Genomic DNA, 21,208 nt, shown 5'->3' with positions numbered 1-21,208 from the left:
CCTGTAATTCGCTCCAGTTAGCAATCTGGCTGCCAGTCGTTGGACCAATTGAAGTTTCTGGCCCTACGTAGAGTGCATTGCAATAGTCCAATGTAGAGGTAACTAAGGCATTGACCAGCCAAATCAGAGTTCACACGGTACGATCGCAGCTGGCGCACAAGTTTTAGTTATGCAAAGGCCCTCCCAGCCACTGCCGAAACCTGTGCATCAAGCGTCAGTGCTGCGGACAGGGGAGTGCAATCCCATTAAGCACAGGTTGCTACACTATATGCCGATCCAGCATGCGATTGACCTGGAGGACCTCTGTCTTGTCAGGATTACTCTTCAACTTGTTCGCCCTCATCCAGACCATCACAGCAGCCAGACGCTGGTCCAGTATCCAAGGAGCTTCCTTGGATTTAGGTAGGAAAGAGTAGTAGAGTTGGGTGTCATCTGCGTAGAGATGGCACCGAACTCCAAAACTCTGGATGACCTCACCCAGCAGTTTCATGTAGCCTACAGCACCTGGCATTCACTGGCAGTCTCCCATCTAAGTCCTAACCAGAGCTGATTCTGCTTACCATCCAAGATAAGATGGGGTCTAGGGTTTTTAGAGCCACAGGTTGCCTCTTCCTTTCTGTAAGTGCTGGTTTTGGCCTATAAAGCCCTATACGGCCCTGGCCCAATCTACCTGTCCGAACACATCTCCCTCTATGAAAAACCACGGAGTTTAAGGATCTTCTGGGGAGGACTTGCTCTTGGTCCTGTCACCGTCACAGGCGGGGACGAGAGAGAGGGCCTTCTCAGTGATTGCCCCTCCACTATGGAACTCCCTCCCTGATGAGATTAGATCAGGCTCCTCCCTCCTGTCATTCAGAAAGATGGTAAAAAATTGACTGTGGGACTAAGCCTTTGGGACAGTGCAGTAAGACAACAATAGGAAACTTTATCTTGCCAACCAGAATCGATATGGATGTTTTGAGATGTTCTTCAAAAGTTGATTTTAACATGGGATAATTGATTTTAGTGTTTATCTTTGTTTATAGTTTATTTATGCTCCAGCATTGAATGTATGCCGTATATATGTTGTGCTCCGCCCTGAATCCCCTTCAGGGTGAGAAGGCCAGAATATAAATGTTTAAAATAAATAAATATTTTGGCCCCCAAAATCATAGAAGTCTGAAGAGCAGCAAATAAAACATACATTTGCACTATGCTTTGCACTCTTCTGCCCTTCACCAACTATGCCACATTAGCCACTAGATGCATTGGTTCTTATTACTTGCCTCTACCAAGACAGGTCAGCTTTGGATAGCTTCTTGCTCAAGAGCAAATGTAATGGCAATGCCATTTGTCATGTCAATGAATAAACATGGCCAGGTTCCAGAGCTTCCCAGGCAGTGGTTGTGGCACCTAACCCCCCCCCCCCAACAGTTGTGGCCACCTGTAAACAAGAAAGACTATTGACTTCCCCCTCGGGAGCAGTTTCAAGGGCCTTGCACATAAAAGGATGCAAACTACTTCCATTGTGAATTAATTACCATTAATAAGCATGATGTGCTTGCAAAGCATCCTACATGCAGAAAGGGAGAGGATAATGATGATGGAAAGCAAACTTTCCTTTTCAGAACGATTAACTGAATTTTTTAGGAGATCAATGACTGCTGCTGGAGCAGCTATTTTTATTTTTGAAAAATAGGATCCTGCCCTCTAATGGCACATCCAATGCATCCTGACCTGCCCATAAAGATCTTCTGCTTCTCTTACCTGGCCCCCCTGCCAGGAGGAACTAAATTATGCAAGTCATGCAAATATGCCTAGTGTCTTGGTAGCACAGGATGTTATGTTTCACTTCTCTATATTAACTACACTTGCGATTTTCTAAAATGTATCTGCTTTCAGGAGCCCCCAGTGGTGCAGCGAGTTAAACTACTGAGCTACTGAACTTGCTGACTGAAAGGTTGGAGGTTCAAATCCGGGAAGCGGGGTGAGCTCCTGCTGTTAGTCCCAGCTTCTGCCAACCTAGCAGTTTGAAAACATGCTAATGTAAGTTGATCAATAGGTACTGCTCCAGCGGGATGGTAATGGCACTCCATGCAGTCATGCCAGCCACATGACCTTGGAGGCGTCTATGGACAACACCGGCTCTTCAGCTTAGAAATGGCGATGAACACCACTCCCGAGAGTCGGACACAACTAGACTTAATGTCAAGGGAAAACCTTTACCTTTTTACCTTATGTGCCTTCAAGTCACCCATTAGCTTATGGTGACCCCTGAATTTAAGAGGGTTTTTTAAGGTGAGGAATATTCAGAAGTGATTTTGTTGGTTCCTTTCTCTAAAACATAGCCAAATACTACCTGGTATTCCTTGGCGGTTTCCCATCCAATACTAACCAGAGTCAATCTTGCTTAGCATCCAAGATCAGACAGGATTTGATGCCTTGAGGGTATTTAGGCCTAAGTACTTTCTCACTGTGATTTCATACCAGAGCATCAGTGTGTGTGGGAGATCTAAGGAAGATCATGGCAGGTCAATAGCAGGAGGCTTCTGTGTATCCTAGGGCATTCCCAGTCATTAATTAGATTAGATAGTACAATATATTCACTGTCATCCTGTTAGAGACTTACACATATCTGCAGGCAAGTGTAAGTTTTGGGAGGGACTTTGCAAAGATAGAAATAACGCTCCCCCTCACTTTGCTGCTACAGCTTCTCTCACACCAATTTACTGGATGGTGGAGAACAGGGAAGCAGCAGGGAAGTATCCAGATATGTTTCTATAGTTGGATACGAATGTAGACATCCTCTTCTAAGATATATATCTGTGGAATGTCCAGAGTGAGAGAAAGAATTCTTGTCTGCTTAAGGCAAGTGTGAATGTTGCAATTGGCCACCTTGATTAGCACGGAATGGCCTTGCAACTACAAAACTCGGCAGGTTGCTGCCTGGGAAGTATTAGCTGGCCCTGATTGATTGTTGTCTGGAACTCCCCCTTTTTTTAGTGTTGCGCTTTATTTACTCTCCTGACTTTGGGGAGGGTCCAGCTAACATCTCCCAACAAAGGATCCCCCCAGGCAACAACCAGCCAGGCTTTGAAGCTGCAAGGTCATTCAATGCTAACCAAGGTGGCCAATTGCAACATTCACACTTGCCTCAAACAGACAAGAGTTCTTTTCCCTACCCTGGACATTCCACAGATATATATACTTCACTTGCCTAGTTTCCAACAGACCTCACAACCTCTGAGGATTTATTTTTTTTTGTCGTGTCAGGAGCGACTTGAGAAACTGCAAGTCGCTTCTGGTGTGAGAAAATTGGCCATCTGCAAGGACGTTGCCCAAGGGACGCTTGGATGATTTGATGTTTTTAATCATCCTTGTGTGAGGCTTCTCTCATGTCTCCGCATGAGGAGCTAGAGCTGATAGAGGGAGCTCATTCTCCTCTCCCCGGATTCGAACCTGCGATCTGTCAGTCTTTAGTCCTGCCGGCACAGGGGTTTAACTCACTGTGGATGCCTGCCATAGATGTGGATGAAACATCAGGAGATAATGCTTCTGGAACATGGCCATACAGCCTGGAAAACTCACAGCAACCCAGTAATTCCAGCCATGAAAGCCTTCGACAACACAAAGCACAAAAATGACTTCCGCAAGATCAGTTAAAATCCAGTATGATCCCCGTATCCACAGAAGATATGGTCCAAAACCCTTCATAGATACCTGAAACCATGGATAATGGTAAATCCTATATATTGACTATACTTGGGCTAGAAACATAATTTAGAATCATACTAGAGTACCCAGAGAGGCCTACAAACACTTTTTTGAACTATGGGTAAGTGAAACCACGCTATTGAATCTGTAAATAGGGGGGGGGGGGCATACATTGAATATCCAATGAGACACAACAGCCACTGGCACTGCAAATTATGGTGCTTGTTTTCCACTCTCAATTCTATCTGGCTCTTGAGCATAGCCCAGCTACGGTTTGTTCCCTACACATTCCTTAGTTTCGTTCACCCATTTGAAGACCTTTTCCATCTCCTGTCATTGTGGGTGGAAGTAGCAACTGCCATACACATTCCACAGAGCTTGGGGACAAAGACCTCCCTTGCTATAATCAATGGGACCCTCGCCCATCATTCTTCTTCAACTGTCCATAAGATAACATCTGCCTCCAATACCATCACCCTCATGCGTAAAGGGAGAAGGATATCTTCCCATTTTGGAAGAGAGCAACCCCCAACGATAGCCTTTTTTTAGGCGAAAGTCTTCTTTTTATTCATCCCTATGATGAACAGACACAGTGCTCCGTAAACAAGCAGGCATTCAAAGCATTAGGTCTGCTGATCAAACCTGACTGTGCTTTGTTGTGCAATGTGGATGAGCTCCAAAAACTATGCCCTCTCTGCATTCCTGATTTTTTTTTTTTGGGGGGGGGGGGGAGATACAAAAAGCAAACCAGGCAAGCAGGATGTTTGGGAAAGTCCTGTCTCCCTGCCATGGGAACTGCTCCCTGGGTATTGAAATAATATTTGTCCTTGCCCAGGAGATGGAGATCAAGCATGAACAAAGACCATCAAGGCTCCAGTGCAGAGAACTTTGGGGGCAGCTTCAGAAGGTTGGATGTGTGGAATGCACTCATTACAACATGTATTTATTACATGTAGTAAAGGTAAAGGTTTCCCCTGACATTAAGTTCAGTCGTGTCCCACTCTGGGGTGTGGTGCTCATCTCAATTTCTAAGCCAAAGACCCAGCATTGTCCATAGACACCTCCAAGGTCATGTGGCCAGCATGACTGTATGGAGTGCCGTTACCATCCCACCGGAGCAGTATCTATTGATCTACTCACATCTGCATGCTTTCGAACTGCTAGGTTGGCAGAAGCTGGGGCTGACAGCGGAAGCTTATGCCGCCCCCCAGATTCGAACCTGCAACCTTTCGGTCAACAACTTTAGCAGCTCAGTGGTTTAACCCACGGTGCCACCAGAAGCCCTAAATGAGCAAAAATAACACAACATGTTGGATAGAACCAAAGCCTATCTTATTCACTTTTTTATCAAATCAGAAGAGCCTCCAGTGGCGCAGTGGGTTAAACCCCTGTGCTGGCAGGACTAAAGACCGACAGGTCGCAGGTTCGAATCTGGGGAGAGGCGGATGAGCTCCCTCTATCAGCTCCAGCTCCTCATGCGGGGACATGAGAGAAGCCTCCCACAAGGATGATAAAAACATCAAATCATCTGGGTGTCCCCTGGGCAACGTCCTTGCAGACGGCCAATTCTCTCACACCAGAAGTGACTTGCAGTTTCTCAGGTCGCTCCTGACACGACAAAAAAGTCATATCAGAAGCAAACTAAGGATATAGTTGTGATGTATTTTAAAAACACAAAGTTTAAGAACTTGCATTATATTAAATGTCCTTTGACCAATAGCACTTGGAGTACCTTTGGTGTTGCTATAGGAAAGTCCTGTATTGTGCATGTGGCAGGGCTCAGACTGCATTGTAATAGGAGGTCTGTGGTTTGCTCTCCTCCACATTCGCATGTTGTGGACTCCACTTTGTGGCTCCATTTGTTAAGGTCAGTTCTGCATCTCGTGTTGCCTGTTCAGTGCCTTCCAAGTCGCTCAGACTTCTGTGTGCCCAGGAGGGAGTCTCCCATTTGGTATCAGCCATGGGTTTTAGCCTGCCACTTTTGGACTCTTGCTTGCTGAGATGTTCCTGTGAATATCTCTGTAAATCTTAGAAAACTATTTCTTGATTTAAGGCTGGCTGCTATCTGAACAGGGGATAGGTTGGTGATGTTACTGCCTTGGTCCTTTCATTATTGGCTGCTACTTCTTGGCAGATGTCAGGTGGTGCAATACCAGCTAAACAGTGTAATTTCTCCAGTGGTGTAGGGCACAGACACCCCATGATAACGCGGCATGTCTCATTAAGAGCCACATCCACTGTTTTAGCGTGGTGAGATGTGTTCCACACTGGGCATGCATACTCAGCAACAGAATAGCAAAGCACAAAGGCAGGTGTCTTCACTGTATCTGGTTGTGAACCCCAGGTTGTGCCAGTCACTGAGTTCTTTGTACAACAACCAACAAGTTGCCCATAGGGAAATCCACCAACAGGCTATGAATGACATTGCAGCCGCCACCTTGTCTTCCCCAGCATCACACACAGCCTCTGTATACAGTAGTTTATATTGCTAGGTATCCTATCCAAATACTAACAAGACCTGGTCCTGCTTAGCTTCTATTGTATCGCACACTCCCCAACCGCCCTGATTTGGTAGAGATAGCCATCTTACCTTTTCATTAGCTTTTAAAATTTCCAATTTCATTCTTTGTCCTCTGCTCACTTCGATTGCTGTAAATTGCATTCAACATGCAAAATATTTTAAGTTACAAGGGAGGACAGGAGGAGGACAGAATTTTCCCCTCTCCAAAAGGCCCAGGTGAAACCAAAGTGCTTCAGGGTTCCCAGCTTGTGCGTTTTTCCTCATTAATAACTTTTCTGTCTTAATCACACATGTGTCTTGGATTTTATAAAACGGACTGCCAATCAGTCTCAGGTGTTCTAGGTTCTAGAGGAAGTTGCTGGTAAACCACTGTAAGCATCCCTTGCCATAGATCAACAGGCAACTTGAAGTCATACAGATACACCTGGTGTGATATGGCTATATGGGGATACAAGATATGTAAAAACAACAAAGAATCTCAGGTGCATCGTACCTTTTCAGTAAAATATATCTCTTTGTAACTTTTTTGTTTTCTTTTTTCCAGAGAGAGAAAGAGATGGAAGAAGCAGTGAGAAAGCATGAAAGGATTAGAAGTGAAAGCAACTTTGTCCAAACTCCTTATGTCATTCTCTAAATTGCAATTGCATGAGAAGGGCTTCTATGTTTATGTCCACAGGACTTTTGCAAAGGGACTTCACAGGTAATTCATTAGGTAATGTATTAGGTAAACTATAACATGTTACTTGCTTCTTGCTTGTGATATGCCTGACCATGTTCTATGAAGTTATGGGACCTCTTGAATTACAAAGGATTTTCTTGGGCAAGGAAATGCTTTTGCCAGTTCCTTCCTCTAAAATGAATCTTACAGCAACTACAATATCAAATTTTCATTGGAAGTCTCCCCTCCAAGTCCTAACCAGAGCTGCTTAGCTTCCAAGATTAGCCAGGAACTGGTACCATTATGACATTTAGGCCAGGAATTACAGGAGCATGCTTGCTCCATCAATGTTTAACATATACACTAATGATCAGCCACTACAAGAAGGGTCAGAGAGTTTCATCTATGCTGACGATAGTGCCATCACCGCTCAAGCAGGAAACTTTGAAATGGTTGAACAAAAGCTCTCCGAAGCTTTAGGTGCTCTTACTGCCTATTACAGGGGAAACCAGCTGATTCCTAATCCATCTAAAATGCAGACATGTGCTTTTCCCCTTAACAATAGACAAGCATCTCGAGCTCTGAGGATTACCTGGGAAGGAATCCCACTGGAGCATTGCAGCACATTAAAATACCTGGAAGTTACCCTGGACTGTGCTCTGACTTACAAGAATATCAAGCAAGAAATGGGTGCTAGAAATTATGTCATACAAAAACTCTTTGGCACAATCTGGGGATCACAACCAGACACAGTGAAGACATCTGCTCTTGCACTTTGCTACTCTGCTCCTGAATCCATATGTCCAGTATGGATTATATCTCACCATGTTGAAACAGTGGATGTGGCTCTTGATGAGACATGCCACGTTATCACAGGATGTCTACACCCCACATCACTGGAGAAATTATACTGTTTAGTCAGTATTGTACTACCTGACATCTGTCGGGAAGTTGCAGCCCGTAATGAAAGGATCAAGACATTGACATCTCTGGCCCATCCTCTGTTCAGATATCAGTCAGAATGCCAACACCTTAAATCAAGAAATAGCTTTCTAAGATCTCGAGAAATACTCAAAGGAACACCTCAGCAAGCAAGATTCCAAAAGTGGCAGGCTGAAACCCAGATCCTTAATCCATGCCTCCCTCTGGACACACAGAAGACTGAGTGACTTGGAAGGCACTGAACAGACTGTGCTCTGGCACTATGAGATGCAGAGCCAACCTTAAGAAATGGGGCTACAAAGTGGAGTCCATGACATGCGAGTGTGGAGAAGAGCAAATCATAGACTACTTAATAGACATGCACAATGGAGGACCTTCTTATTGAAACACCAGAGGCCAGCTTATACTTTATGTAGGTGATCCCTTGTTGCCCGAGTAGGATAGTCTTCCAAGATCAGTGTACTGGCGGTGGGTCCGTAGGTGACTGTGGAGCCGATTCTTGATCTGCATATTCTCCCATAGTGAGGGCATTGGTTTCCAGGTGGAAGGCGGTCCCAATCAGGGTTGGCTTGACGTGCCTTCCTCTTGGCACATTTCTCACTTTTGGCCTCCATTTGTGTCTCTTTGAATCCTGCATCACTTTTGATCACAGCTGACCTCCAGTTAGAGCGCTCAAGGGCCAGGGCTTCTCTTCTCCTGCTCACCAACATTCTGTTTTCCGTTCTTGAGTTCGGAGTAGAGCAACTGCTTTGGGAGATGGTGGTCAGGACAAAGCCGGTCCAGCGGAGTTGATGGCAGAGGACCATTGCTTCAGTGCTGCTGCTTCTTCCAGCATGCTGACATTTGTCCGCTTGTCTTCCCAAGAGATTTGCAGGATTTTCCAGAGGCAGCGCTGATGGGATCGTTCCAGGAGTTGCATGTGACGTCTGTAGACAGTCCACCTCTCACAGGCATAGAGCAGGGTTGGGAGGACAATAGCTTTATAAATAAGCACCTTGGTATCCCTACTGTTGTCCCGGTCCTCAAACACTCTCTGCTTTGTTCAGAACAATGCTGCACTTGCAGAGCTCAGGCGGTGTTGTATTTTGGTGTCGATGTTGACTTTGGTGGAGAGGTGGCTGCCAAGGTAGCGGAAATGATCAATGTTTTCTAATGTTACACCATTAAGCTGTATTTCCAGACCAATGGTCAGCTACTGGTCCAGGGACATTTCATATAACGGCAAGTTTTTAACTTTGTTGTGTTTTTTAATACAACTGGACTCAGGACTCAGTTCATTTCTGAAACGATAAATAAATAATTGTGATAAGAGCTTGTAAAAAAGAGAAAGACCTCCTTTCCTTTTTTGTATTAAATCACATCACTCAGTCCTTCTGTTGGTCACTAAAATATTCAGTCCAGCCATTCTGAAAGGCCCTCTGTTTCTTCCTGGCGGCCATATTCTTGGAACTGTCGGTTGAAACACCTGCACAAAGCCTTCTTTCCTTCAAATTCCTCTTCAAAAATGTGGGTGTAAACATCTGTGCATCTCACTTTCTCTGCATTTCTCACAATGCCATGGCCATCAAGAGAACCATATCCTCCAGATCAAGAGGAATACTAACACCATTATGTTTTGTTTGCATCAGATCCAGCCTTAAGTTCCTGTGTTCAGCTCTGGGCAGCCTCACTTAAATAGGACATTAATCAGTTGAATGTGTCCACAAGAAGATGACCAATATGATAAAAAGTCTAGAAACCCAAGTCCCATGAGAAATGATTGAGGGAGCCTGGGGAAGGGAAGGTTGAAAAGTGATATGATTGCCATCTTTAAATATCTGAATGGATGCCATGTAGAAGATGGAGTGAGCATGCCGCTTCAGAAGAAGGCAAACCTATTGATTCAAAGAGAAGATGATTCCAGCTCAACATTAGGAACAACTTACTCTTCCAGTTTCAAAAACATGGTAGCCAAAAGGACTCTTTTGAGTGTCTTTCAGAGTGGCTGCAAGGTTTTAGCTTTTGTTCAACAGGGGCAAAACAAAGAAGAGCAAAGGAACCTGACCTTTCTCCGTAGGCTCAGGCAAAAGCAAACTGCTGCAGCCTCTTTGTCATGTATTATGTTCTGTAATTGATGGTGCTTGGTGATGGAAGGGTTAATGTACGTATTACTTTTAAAGGGTTTAGTAATCTAAGTAAGAGTTCACGGGTGAAAGCAATTAAGGATGGAGGTATGAAAGAGACAGGTTGCAGCTGGGTGTGGATATAAGGAGTGAGCTTGGAAATGATCTTCAGGAGAAAAGTATTGTTATATTTTGATGGTGGACGCTGCTGATTTTTCCCCCAGTCTGTAATCTTGGAACCTGGAACCTTGAACCTTTGGACTGGCTTTTGACTACAGTATAGACTCTTGATCCCTGAACTTTGTTTATTGAACTCTCGGCGTTTGACCCCTGGACTGGACCCTCTGACTATGATGTAGCTTTTGCTATCAGTTTTTGTTTATTCTGTGGCTGAGTGCTATCTTTATGTTTTATATTTTGGTCTATTAAAACAGCCAGCAATTAAGTGTTGTTTTAATTAAACTGTTTGATAAAACTGGGAGTTTGGTTCATCTCTACCTAAATAAGGCAGAGCCCTGGCAATGTGATACTCTTCTAGCTTGTATGCTCTTCCATATTATTAATAGTTGCCATGTTTTTTTTCCAAATATTTTTAATTGAGGTTTATGAACTAAGCGTTAAAGAATAAGAAAATACTAGATACTTGGAAGGAGGCTAATCTAACTATGATTTATAAAGAAAATACAGATCCATCAGATGTAAAGAACTACCATCTGATTTCTTTGTTGAACCTGGACTATAAATTTTTTACTAATATTCTAGTGGAGAGACTAAAAGTCTATCTCAAAATTTGGATTAAAAATGACCAGACAGTGAACTACAAATCCCAGCAACTACAACTCCCAAATGTCAAAATTCTATTTTCCCCAAACTCCACCAGTGTTCACATTTGGGCATATTGAGTATTCGTGTAGAGTTTGGTCCAGATTCATCATTGTTTGAGTCCAAAGTGCTCTCTGGCTGTAGGTGAACTACAACTCCAAAACCAAAGGACACTGCCCCCAAAACCCTTCCAGCATTTTGTTGGTCATGGGAGAACTGTGTGCCAAGTTTGGTTCAATTCCATCGTTGGTGGGGTTCAGAATGCTCTTTCGTTGTAGGTGAACTATAAATCCCAGCAACTACAACTCAGAAGTGACAAAATCAATTTTTTTGAGTGAAGGACATACATTGGGTTGTGAGGTGTCTTACGTCCAAATTTGGTGTCAATTCGTCCAGTGGTTTTTGAGTCCTGTGAATCCCACAAATGAACGTTACATTTTTATTTATATAGATAAATTATTGGTAGACCTAGCGATTTCTAGAGAGGTGTTTACTCTAGAAAGCTCTAGGCCCTCCAACATGACCGGAGGAAGTTGACTGTAAAGTCACAGTGGATGATCTAGACATTTTTAGAGAGAATATTGAAATCAAATTGCTGAATAATCAATTCCGCAAATGTCACAATCACATATATGGAGGAATAATGACTGTGTATACTTTGTGTTTGGAGAGTGTTTCTCTGCATCAAGCAGCAAAATGAGTTAGGTCAAATGGCCAAGGAAGCTTTGGAGGCTTCAGGAATGGAGAGGAAGTGGTGTTCGTTTTTAAAAAAAGCTAGATCCCCATATTAGTCTGAACTTATCATCCCTGTCGCTAACCCCTGCAGGTCTCTGAAGCACAGACTGTTGCTTGATGGAGACTCTGTAAGGCTCAGTGTCTGGCTGGAGCGATGCAACAGGGAAGCTATTCTGATGCAAGCGTGTAGATCATAAAGCAGATGGTGCCTCTTTATTTGATTGGAGCCCAACAAGAATGCTGCTTTTTGTCTCCAAGCGTGTAGAGCTTTGAACCACTCCAGGAAATGAGTGGATATAGCGGTGGTGGTGGCGATGGGGGGGGGGGGGGGTTGAAAGGAGAAGGGAAACTTTGCTTCTTTTTTAGACATTAATGGGAAGTTAAAAGCTGAGATCTGAAGGGCGGGGGCCGGATTCGGTCCTTTGGGGAACAAGGAGGGTGGGTGTGGACAAAAGGGCCTGTATTGTGCTGGTGTGGGGAGTGGAGTTGTGAGATGAAAAGAATGGGAGGCCTGGAATTCCGGACAGGCTGGAAAGCTACAGCGACCAAGCATAATTGAAGAAATATTCCTTAAAAGGGCATAAAGTATTTGGAAGAAGGTGGGCTGCACATAATAATGGCAGCACCTGTTCTCCAGACAGAAAAAAAACCCCTGTGCTTTAAACAACTAAAAGAAATGTAGAACGTTATCGTGTCTACTGGGCACCACAATTGAAGGGAGATGTTGACAGGATGGAATGTGTCCAGAGGAGGGCAGCTAAAATGATTGAGGATCTAGAGAACAATGGAAAACGGAGCTGGCAATAGAAACTTTACTTCTTTTTTAGACATTAATGGGAAGTTAAAAGCTGAGATCTGAAGGGCAGAGGCTGGAATCAGTCCTTTGGGGAACAAGGATCGCAGTCTGGGTGTGATCCTGGAGTCCTCATGGACAACAAGTTAAACATGAGCCAACAATGTGATGTGGCGGCAAAAAAAGCCAATGGGATTTTGGCCTGCATCAATAGGAGCATAGTGTCTAGATCTAAGGAAGTAATGCTACCCCTCTATTCTGCTTTGGTTAGACCACATCTGGAATATTGTGTCCAATTCTGGGCACCACAATTCAAGAGAGATATTGACAAGCTGGAATGTGTCCAGAGGAGGGCGACTAAAATGATCAAGGGTCTGGAGAACAAGCCCTATGAGGAGCGACTTAGGGAATTGGGCATGTTTAGCCTGAAGAAGAGATGGCTGAGAGGAAATATGATAGCCATATATAAATATGTGAGAGGAAGCCACAGGGAGGAGGGAGCAAGCTTGTTTTCTGCTTCCTTGGAGACTAGGACGCGGAACAATGGCTTCAAACTACAAGAGAGGAGATTCCTTCTGAACATTAGGAAGAACTTTGAGACTGTGAGAGCCGTTCAGCAGTGGAACTCTCTGCCCCGGAGTGTGGTGGAGGCTCCTTCTTTGGAAGCTTTTAAGCAGAGGCTGGATGGCCATTTGTCAGGGGTGATTTGAATGCAATATTCCTGCTTCTTGGCAGGGGGTTGGACTGGATGGTCCATGAGGTGTCTTCCAACTCTTTGATTCTATGATTCTATGATTCATCGCTGAGCTTGGAACCTCAGATCTCGACAGTGACCAGGGGAGCATTCGCACAGTTAAAGCTTGTGCGCCAGCTCCGCCCATATCTTGGGAAGTCTGACTTGGCCACATGCTCTCTACATGGGGTTGCCTTTGAAGACTGTCCGGAAGCTTCAACTAGTCCAGATTGCTAACTGGAGTGGCTCTCAGGGAGCATACAACTCCCTTGTTGCGCCAGCTCCACTGGCTGCCAGTTCGCTACCAGGCACAATTCAAAGTGCTGGCTTTAGTCTATAAAGCCCTAAACCAGTGGTTCTCAACCTGGGGGTCAGGACCCCTGTGAGGGTCACCAGGGCATATCAAAGGGGTCGCCAAAGACCATCAGAAAACACAGTATTTTCTGTTGGTCATGGGGGTTGTGTGGGAAGTTTGGTCCAATTCTATAGTTGGTGGGGTTCAGAATCCTCTTTGAGTGTAGGTGAACTATAAATCCCAGCAACTACAACTCACAAAGGTCAAGGTCTATTTTCCCCAAACTCCACCACTGTTCACATTTGGGCATATTGAGTATTCATGTCAAGTTTGGTCCAGATCCATCACTCTTTGTTCCAGAGTCCACAGTGCCCTCTGGATGTAGGTGGACTACAACTCCAAACTCAAGGCCAATGCCCACCAAACCCTTCCAATGTTTTCTGTTGGCCGTGATAGTTTTGTGTGCCAAGTTTGGTTCAATTCCATCGTTGCTGGAGTTCAGAATGCTCTTTGATTGTAGGTGAACTATAAATCCCAGCAACTACAACTCCGAAATGACAAAATCAATCAATCCCAACCCCACCACTATTCAAATTTGGATATATCAGGTATTTGTGCCAAATTTGGTCCAGTGAATGGAAATACACCCTGCTTATCAGATAATTGCATTACAATTAATAACAGGAGCAAAATTACAGTTATGAAGTAGCAAAATAATGTTATGGTTGGGGCTCACCACAACATGAGGAAATGTATTAAGGGGTCACAGCATTAGGAAGGTTGAGAAACACTGCCCTAAACGGTTCTGGCCCTACTTACCTGACCGAACGAATCTCCCCTTAAGAACCTGTGAGGACTTTAAGATCATCTGGTGAGGCCCTGCTTTCGGTCCCACCATCATCACAAGTACGGTTGGCGGGAACGAGAGACAGGGCCTTCTCAGTGGTGGCCCCTCAGCTATGGAACACCCTTCCTAGGGAGATTAGATTGGCTTCCTCGCTCCTATCATTCCAAAAGAATCTTAAGACATGGCTTTTTGAGGGGCATTTGAAAACATGGAGTAACTGATATAATAATGGAATAACTATATAGCGGAACTGGACATTGTTTTAATGAATATTGATTGAAGTACGTTTTATTATAATGTTGTGCAAAGCGTGTTTTAGCCAACTTCCATGCAAAAGACACACAAACAAGAGGGAAAAGGAACAGAAAAACTTTACTCTTATCAGCAGAGGCATAAACTTGCAATGTTGCATACAAAATCAAACAGTACAACAAACTTACATAGTCCTTGTAAGTAACACAGAATAAGGCTTCTTCATCTTCATTCAAAAGAGAGAGCCAAACATAAACCTTGAGTAAATAGCTATTCCTCCATAGCAAAGAACATCGCTGTTAGAGCAGAGCAGCATTACAGCATATTGCTTCTCCTCAGAGTAGCGTATTGCTTCTCCAAACTGTATTCTGAAATCCATACAGTTATAACCCACTGAGGTTGTTAATGTTTCTTCCAGCAATTTTCACCCCAGCTTGGCATTAACATTAACAACCTCAGATATGCAGATGACACCACTCTGATGGCCGAAAGCGAGGAGGAGCTGAGGAGCCTTCTAATCAAGGTGAAAGTAGAAAGCGCAAAAGCCGGGTTGCAGCTAAACGTCAAAAAAACCAAGATTATGGCAACAAGAATGATTGACAACTGGAAAATAGAGGGAGAAAATTGTGGAGGCCGTGACAGACTTTGTATTTCTAGGGGCAAAGATTACTGCAGATGCAGACTGTGGCCAGGAAATCAGAAGACGCTTACTTCTTGGGAGGAGAGCAATGTCCAGTCTCGATAAAATCGTAAAGAGTAGAGACATCACACTGGCAACAAAGATCCGCCTAGTCAAAGCCATGGTATTCCCTGTAGTAACCTACGGATGTGAGAGCTGGACCTTAGGGAAGGCTGAGCGAAGGAAGATCGATGCTTTTGAGCTGTGGTGTTGGAGGAAAGTGCTGAGAGTGCCTTGGACTGCGAGAAGATCCAACCAGTCCATCCTCCAGGAAATAAAGCCCGACTGCTCGTTGGAGGGAAGGATACTAGAGACAAAGTTGAAGTACTTTGGCCACATCATGAGGAGACAGCAAAGCCTAGAGAAGACAATTATGCTGGGGAAAGTGGAGGGCAAAAGGAAGAGGGGCCGACCAAGGGCAAGATGGATGGATAGCATCCTTGAAGTGACTGGACTGACCTTGAAGGAGCTGGGGGTGGTGACGGCTGACAGGGAGCTCTGGCGTGGGCTGGTCCATGAGGTCACGAAGATTCGGAGACAACTGAACGAATGAACAACAACAATACCCCACTGGATGTGGCCCAAACATACTGGCTGACCTACATTGCCAGCTGTACTTAATAATTAACATCATAAGATTTTTCTTTAACAAATACTTGATCCTGCTACGACTTACTGTAACAATGTTGACAAGCTGGAATGTGTCCAGAGGAGGGCAGCTAAAATGATTGAGGGTCTGGAGAACAAGTCCGATGAGTAACGGCTTAAAGAGCTGGGCATGTTTAGCCTGAAGAAGAGAAAGCTGAGAGGATAGCCATGTATAAATATGCAAGGAGAAGGCATAGGGAGGAGGGAGCAAGCTTGTTTTCTGCTGCCCTGGAGACTAGGATGCAGAACAATGGCTTCAAAGTACAGGAAAGGAGATTACACCTTAACTTTTGGAAGAACTTCCTGACTGTGAGAGCTGTGGAAGCAGTGGAACTTTCTGGTGGTGGCTCATTTGGAGGCTTTTAAGCAGAAGTTGGATGGCCATCTGTTGGGGGTGCTTTGAATGTGGTTTTCCTGCTTCTTGGCAAGGGGTTGGACTGGCTGGCCCACGAGGTCTATTCAAACTCAATGATTCTATGATTCTATGGACACTATTCACAAACAGGTGCTGTTGGATATGTTTCAGAGGGAGGAACTGGCAAAACCACATCTGAATACTCCTTGCCAAGGAAACCCTATGAAATTCATGGGATTGTCACAAGTCAACAGGACACTTGAGGGCACACACACAATTTCACTGTGTCTTCCCTGTTTTGGAACATATGTAGTAGAAAGCACAGCTGCTGAGATCTTCCTTGCCTTGGACGTACATTTATGATGGTGCTGCTGGTTGTGATGGAGAACAAAGCATTCCTTTGAAGGCTCTGCCCACCAGACTGCATTTCCCAAGCCCAGAGTGGCTTTGGTTCCTGCACCTCGTGATCTACTTTATTGTGCTGAAAAGCTCAGAGTTGGGAGTTGATTGTGATAACCCCTTCCCTGCCTGCTGAGTCAGTGCCTGTGTTCTGTGTGTGTTGGATGGCAAACAAAGTGGGCAAAGGGCAAACAGGGAGGAATGGGAAAGATGTGCGGAAAGATGTGTGGAAAGGAAGGATAGCATGGAAATGATCTGGATATTCAGAACATTACTTTGTAGAGGACAGTTCTCAAAAACACTCACAGGAAGGCTAGTAAGGGGTTTTGGGTAGTTGCCATCCAAACTGAGCATGACAAACTCTTTACACAGGGAAGTAAATAAACTCCTCATTGGCTTTTTCTGCCACTTGGGGCTCATCTACACATATATCAAAATGTTCCAGTCTAATACCTGATTCTACAGAGCTGTTTAGACGTTTTGCCCCAACACTTGGCAATGGCGGAGCAGAGTCCAGACCTGTCGAAGACTTTCATGGCTGGAATCACTGGGTTGTTGTAGGTTTTTTGGGCTGTATGGCCATGTCCTAGAAGCATTCTCTCCTGATGTTTCGCCTGCATCTATGGCAGGCATCCTCAGAGTTTGTCACAACCTCTGGGGATGCTTGCCATAGATGCAGGCAAAACATCAGGAGAGAATGCTTCTGGAACATGGCCATTTGTTGTTTATTCATTCAGTCGCTTCCGACTCATGACCTCATGGATCAGCCCATGCCAGAGCTCCCCATTGGCCATCACCACCCCCAGCTCCTTCAGAGTCAAGCCAGTCACTTCAAGGATACCATCCATCCATCTTTCCCTTGGTCGGCTCCTCTTCCTTTTTCCTTCCATTTTCCCCAGCATCATTGTCTTCTCAAAGCTTTGCAGAGAACATGACCATACAGACTGAAAGACCAACAACACCCGAGTCCAAACTATCCAGCCAAGCAAAAACCAGTTTGGCCCCACTACACAGTCATTCTTGTGTTATGGAGAAGAAGCTCGTGACATCATCTCCATGTTCAGAAGTGGCTTCTGATCAAAGCCGTGGTTCATTTATTTGCCATTTAGGAAACTATAAAATTCTCAGCCACAGAACTGCAGTGCCTCACCAAACTACAAGCCCCAGGATGTAACCGTGGCAATTAAAGAGGAATCATGGCACTTTGTGTAGTGTGAAATGGCACAGGGATGCTTGCCTAAGGCCACCTGGAAAGCACTATCTACTTTTCCAAAGGCACAGAATACCATTCAGCAAACAGTAACCAGATTGGGTTGTTGTATGTTTTTTGGGGCTATATGGCCATGTTCTAGAGGCATTCTCTCCTGACGTTTCACCAGCATCTATGGCAAGCATGCTCAGAGGTTGTGAGGATGCTTGCCATAGATGCAGGCAAAACGTCAGGAGAGAATGCCTCTAGAACATGGCCATATAGCTCAAAAAAACCTACAACAACCCAGTGATTCCGGTCATTAAAGCCTTAGACAATACAGTAACCAGGTTGTATCTTAGCTCAAGGCAAGATATACCCAAAAATAAAAAACAAGCAAAAAAAAAAACAACCAAGGGTGTTCAATGGAAGGAGCATCTTAAATAATTGAACTCTTCCCTCCTTCTGTCAGACTCCCACATGCAGCAGAGGCTCACAGCATTTTTGGGTGGCTGGCAGATGCTTGCATATCTATAGGTGGAGTCGTGCAAGATCAAACTGGCTAGCCTCATTCTGTCTTTCTCTTGGTCTTTAATCTCTCGAAGGCATGGAATGAGGTTTGAAGAATCTTGATTTAAAACTGAAAGAAGTGGAGGGGGCAAGTTGTAGTTTTCCTGTTATAGGAGATTATTTTGGTTTGCTGTAAGACGATGACACAAGTCTCTTCCCATTCTCAGATTCCTTTGGCCCATAAGTCACTTCAGAACAAATCAAGACATTAATTTATCAAGATACTTTAAAGAGGAAAAAGTTAGAAATAACTTGAATTTGCACATACGAACAAAAATATACAAGGAAGGCAGGAATAGCTTTCAGTGTGGTTCAGGTGGATTTCCAGGTTTGCCACTGACTCAATGTAGTTACCAGTCAAAACAATGAGAAAAAGAGATGAGGGTAGTGTCTCCCAAATAAGAAATATGCCCCAACTGAAAATAATATTTCTGCAGTCTTTACATTTCTAGTTTACAGAGAAAAACTGTAAATCGTTCACATACTGTGTCCAATTCTGGGCACCACAATGGAAGAAAGATATTGACAAGCTGGAATGTGTGCAGAGGAGGGCGACTAAAATGATCAAGGATCTGGAGAACAAGCCCTATGAGGTGCGGCTTAAGGAGCTGGGCATGTTTAGCCTGAAGAAGAGAAGGCTGAGAGGAGATATGATAGCCATGTATAAATATGTGAGAGGAAGTCACAGGGAAGAGAGAGTAAGCATGTTTTCTGCTGCTCTGGAGACTAGGATGCGGAACTATGGCTTCAAACTACAAGAAAGGAGATTCCATCTGAACATGAGGAAGAAATTCCTGTGAGAGCCGTTCAGCAGTGGAACTCTCTGCCCCGGAGTGTGGTGGAGGCTCCTTCTGTGGAAGCTTTAAAAAAGAGGCTGGATGGCCATCTGTCAGGGGTGCTTTGAATGCAATATTCCTGCTTCTTGGCAGGGGGTTGGGCTGGATGGCCCATGAGGTCTCTTCCAACTCTAGGATTTTATTATTCTATCTAATAACTTTGCTTAACCTTTTTTTATTGGATGTATCAAAATGCTTGACTTTAATTTCAAGTTACAGCAATGCCAGAAATGTGGGGGTGGAAGGGAAATGTTTTGGGGGCAGAATTCTGACAGGTCAATGTCTTCATTGTGCAGACGTCCTTTCACCCTAGACTTCCATTGAAAACAGTACTAATGAAATCTCCTAGTCCGACATGTAAAAGCTCCCATGCAACTTTGCCTCGACGGCACAAACCAGGTATTTAATTCCAGATCATACTGAGAAATTTTTCTTCTCTTCCAAAAGTTGGGCTGCACATAGATAACTTTATTTTTCTGCTCAGTTGGTGCACTTGTGAATATCTAATGGCTTTCATATCAGCTCAGGTATATCCAACTGTATTGCTGGAAGCATAATGAAATATATTATTGCAGTCTTAGATCATCTAATTAAGCTTCAGATAGGGAAAATAGCATGTTGAGAAATTATTGTGAACATTGTTCACCTAGATCAAAGCTGTCAAGAATAATTTAATTAAAAAATCCCAAATCAAAGTGCTCTCGTGTTTACATCTTGTTTGGACAGAACAGAAATTCTACACTAAGTTGGTTTCTGGAGACAAGATTTTACAGCTTGAGTCTCCCTCATCCAAACTGTCAAAATCGGAGATCCACATGAGGCTGACTTATACCTTTGATTTCTGATGGGAAAATATACACAAACTTTGTTTCATAGAGTTATTTCAAATTTTATTGTATAAAATTGCATTCAGGCTGTATGTCTAAAGGTATATATGAAAAGTATGTGCGTTTTGTAATTAGATTTGGCTCACATCTCCAAGATATCTCATTATATATGTATGTGCAAATCCAGGTATTCCAAAAGCCAAAAAAATCCAAAGGGCTTCTGATCCCAATTCTTTCAGATAAGGGACTGTCAACCTGTATTAGCATATTCCACAGAAGTAACCTTTGTAATATCTCCATTCAGACACAAGGTGGCACAATGGTGCAATTAAATCCTGCTTTTTCAGTCATCAATTCACTTTGGAAGAAGGTGGTTTTTCATAAAAACAGAAAAGCATTGAAACCTGGTGTATGTTTACACCTTCTAGCTTCCTACCTGGAGGTATCTGCAATGGGTGTTTTGGATCCTTTTATAATTGTCGGAATGGCTTTTGGGGATCTCTTAAGCAAGATCCCTTTGACCTGAAATCATGTGGCCACTGTTTTCATGTAGACTTCTATGTGAAACAGCTCACGCATGTTCAGCAATAATTCAATACATTTTTAGAGGAGCCAATCAAGTCACACTCCCAAATGTCTTCTAGGAGACAAGTGGAGCGTTATTACCACTGCATTTTAGGTTATGACCATGTGTTTGGGCTTTCCAGGGTGATTTTAGCCCCAGGAAAGTCCATTTCTAAAGGTGAAAGAAACTTCCTGTTTCAGAAAAGCCGCTCTTGGGTCAACATTTCCCAAGAGTTGGCACAAAATGCAGTGGAAATAACCTTCCACATGTATGTGCTGAAGGGGATTTTGGGGTAAATCTATTCTTGAACTTTAGACAGGTAAGACTGTATGACAAACATAAGAAGCCAGGAGGTTCAGGAGGAAAGTCTGGGGACTACCATGCCTTTTTGTTAAATTGTTGGGGCTCCAGACATAGTGGAAATAATAATAATAATAATAATAATAATAATAATAATAATAATAACAACACTTTATTTGTATCCCGCTACCATCTCCCCAAGGGACTCGGTGCGGCTTACATGAGGCTGAGCCCAAACACAATACAAGCAATAATCACAATACAAGCAATTAAAATAAAACATGGACGGTAAACATATAACATTATCAATAAGACAACATACAATTAAAAACTATGGGAAGGCCGAATGTAAAAATTAAATTGGAAGTAGTGCTGAGGCATGGAGGAAAAGGTGATAGTGGCGTTTGTGGAAGACATACGAGCAGACCTAAAAAATATGCCACCTAT

This window comes from Anolis sagrei, chromosome 6, assembly GCF_037176765.1.
Source record: "Anolis sagrei isolate rAnoSag1 chromosome 6, rAnoSag1.mat, whole genome shotgun sequence".
In the NCBI taxonomy this organism is placed as follows: Eukaryota; Metazoa; Chordata; class Lepidosauria; order Squamata; family Dactyloidae; genus Anolis; species Anolis sagrei.
This window is presented reverse-complemented; position numbering follows the sequence as displayed.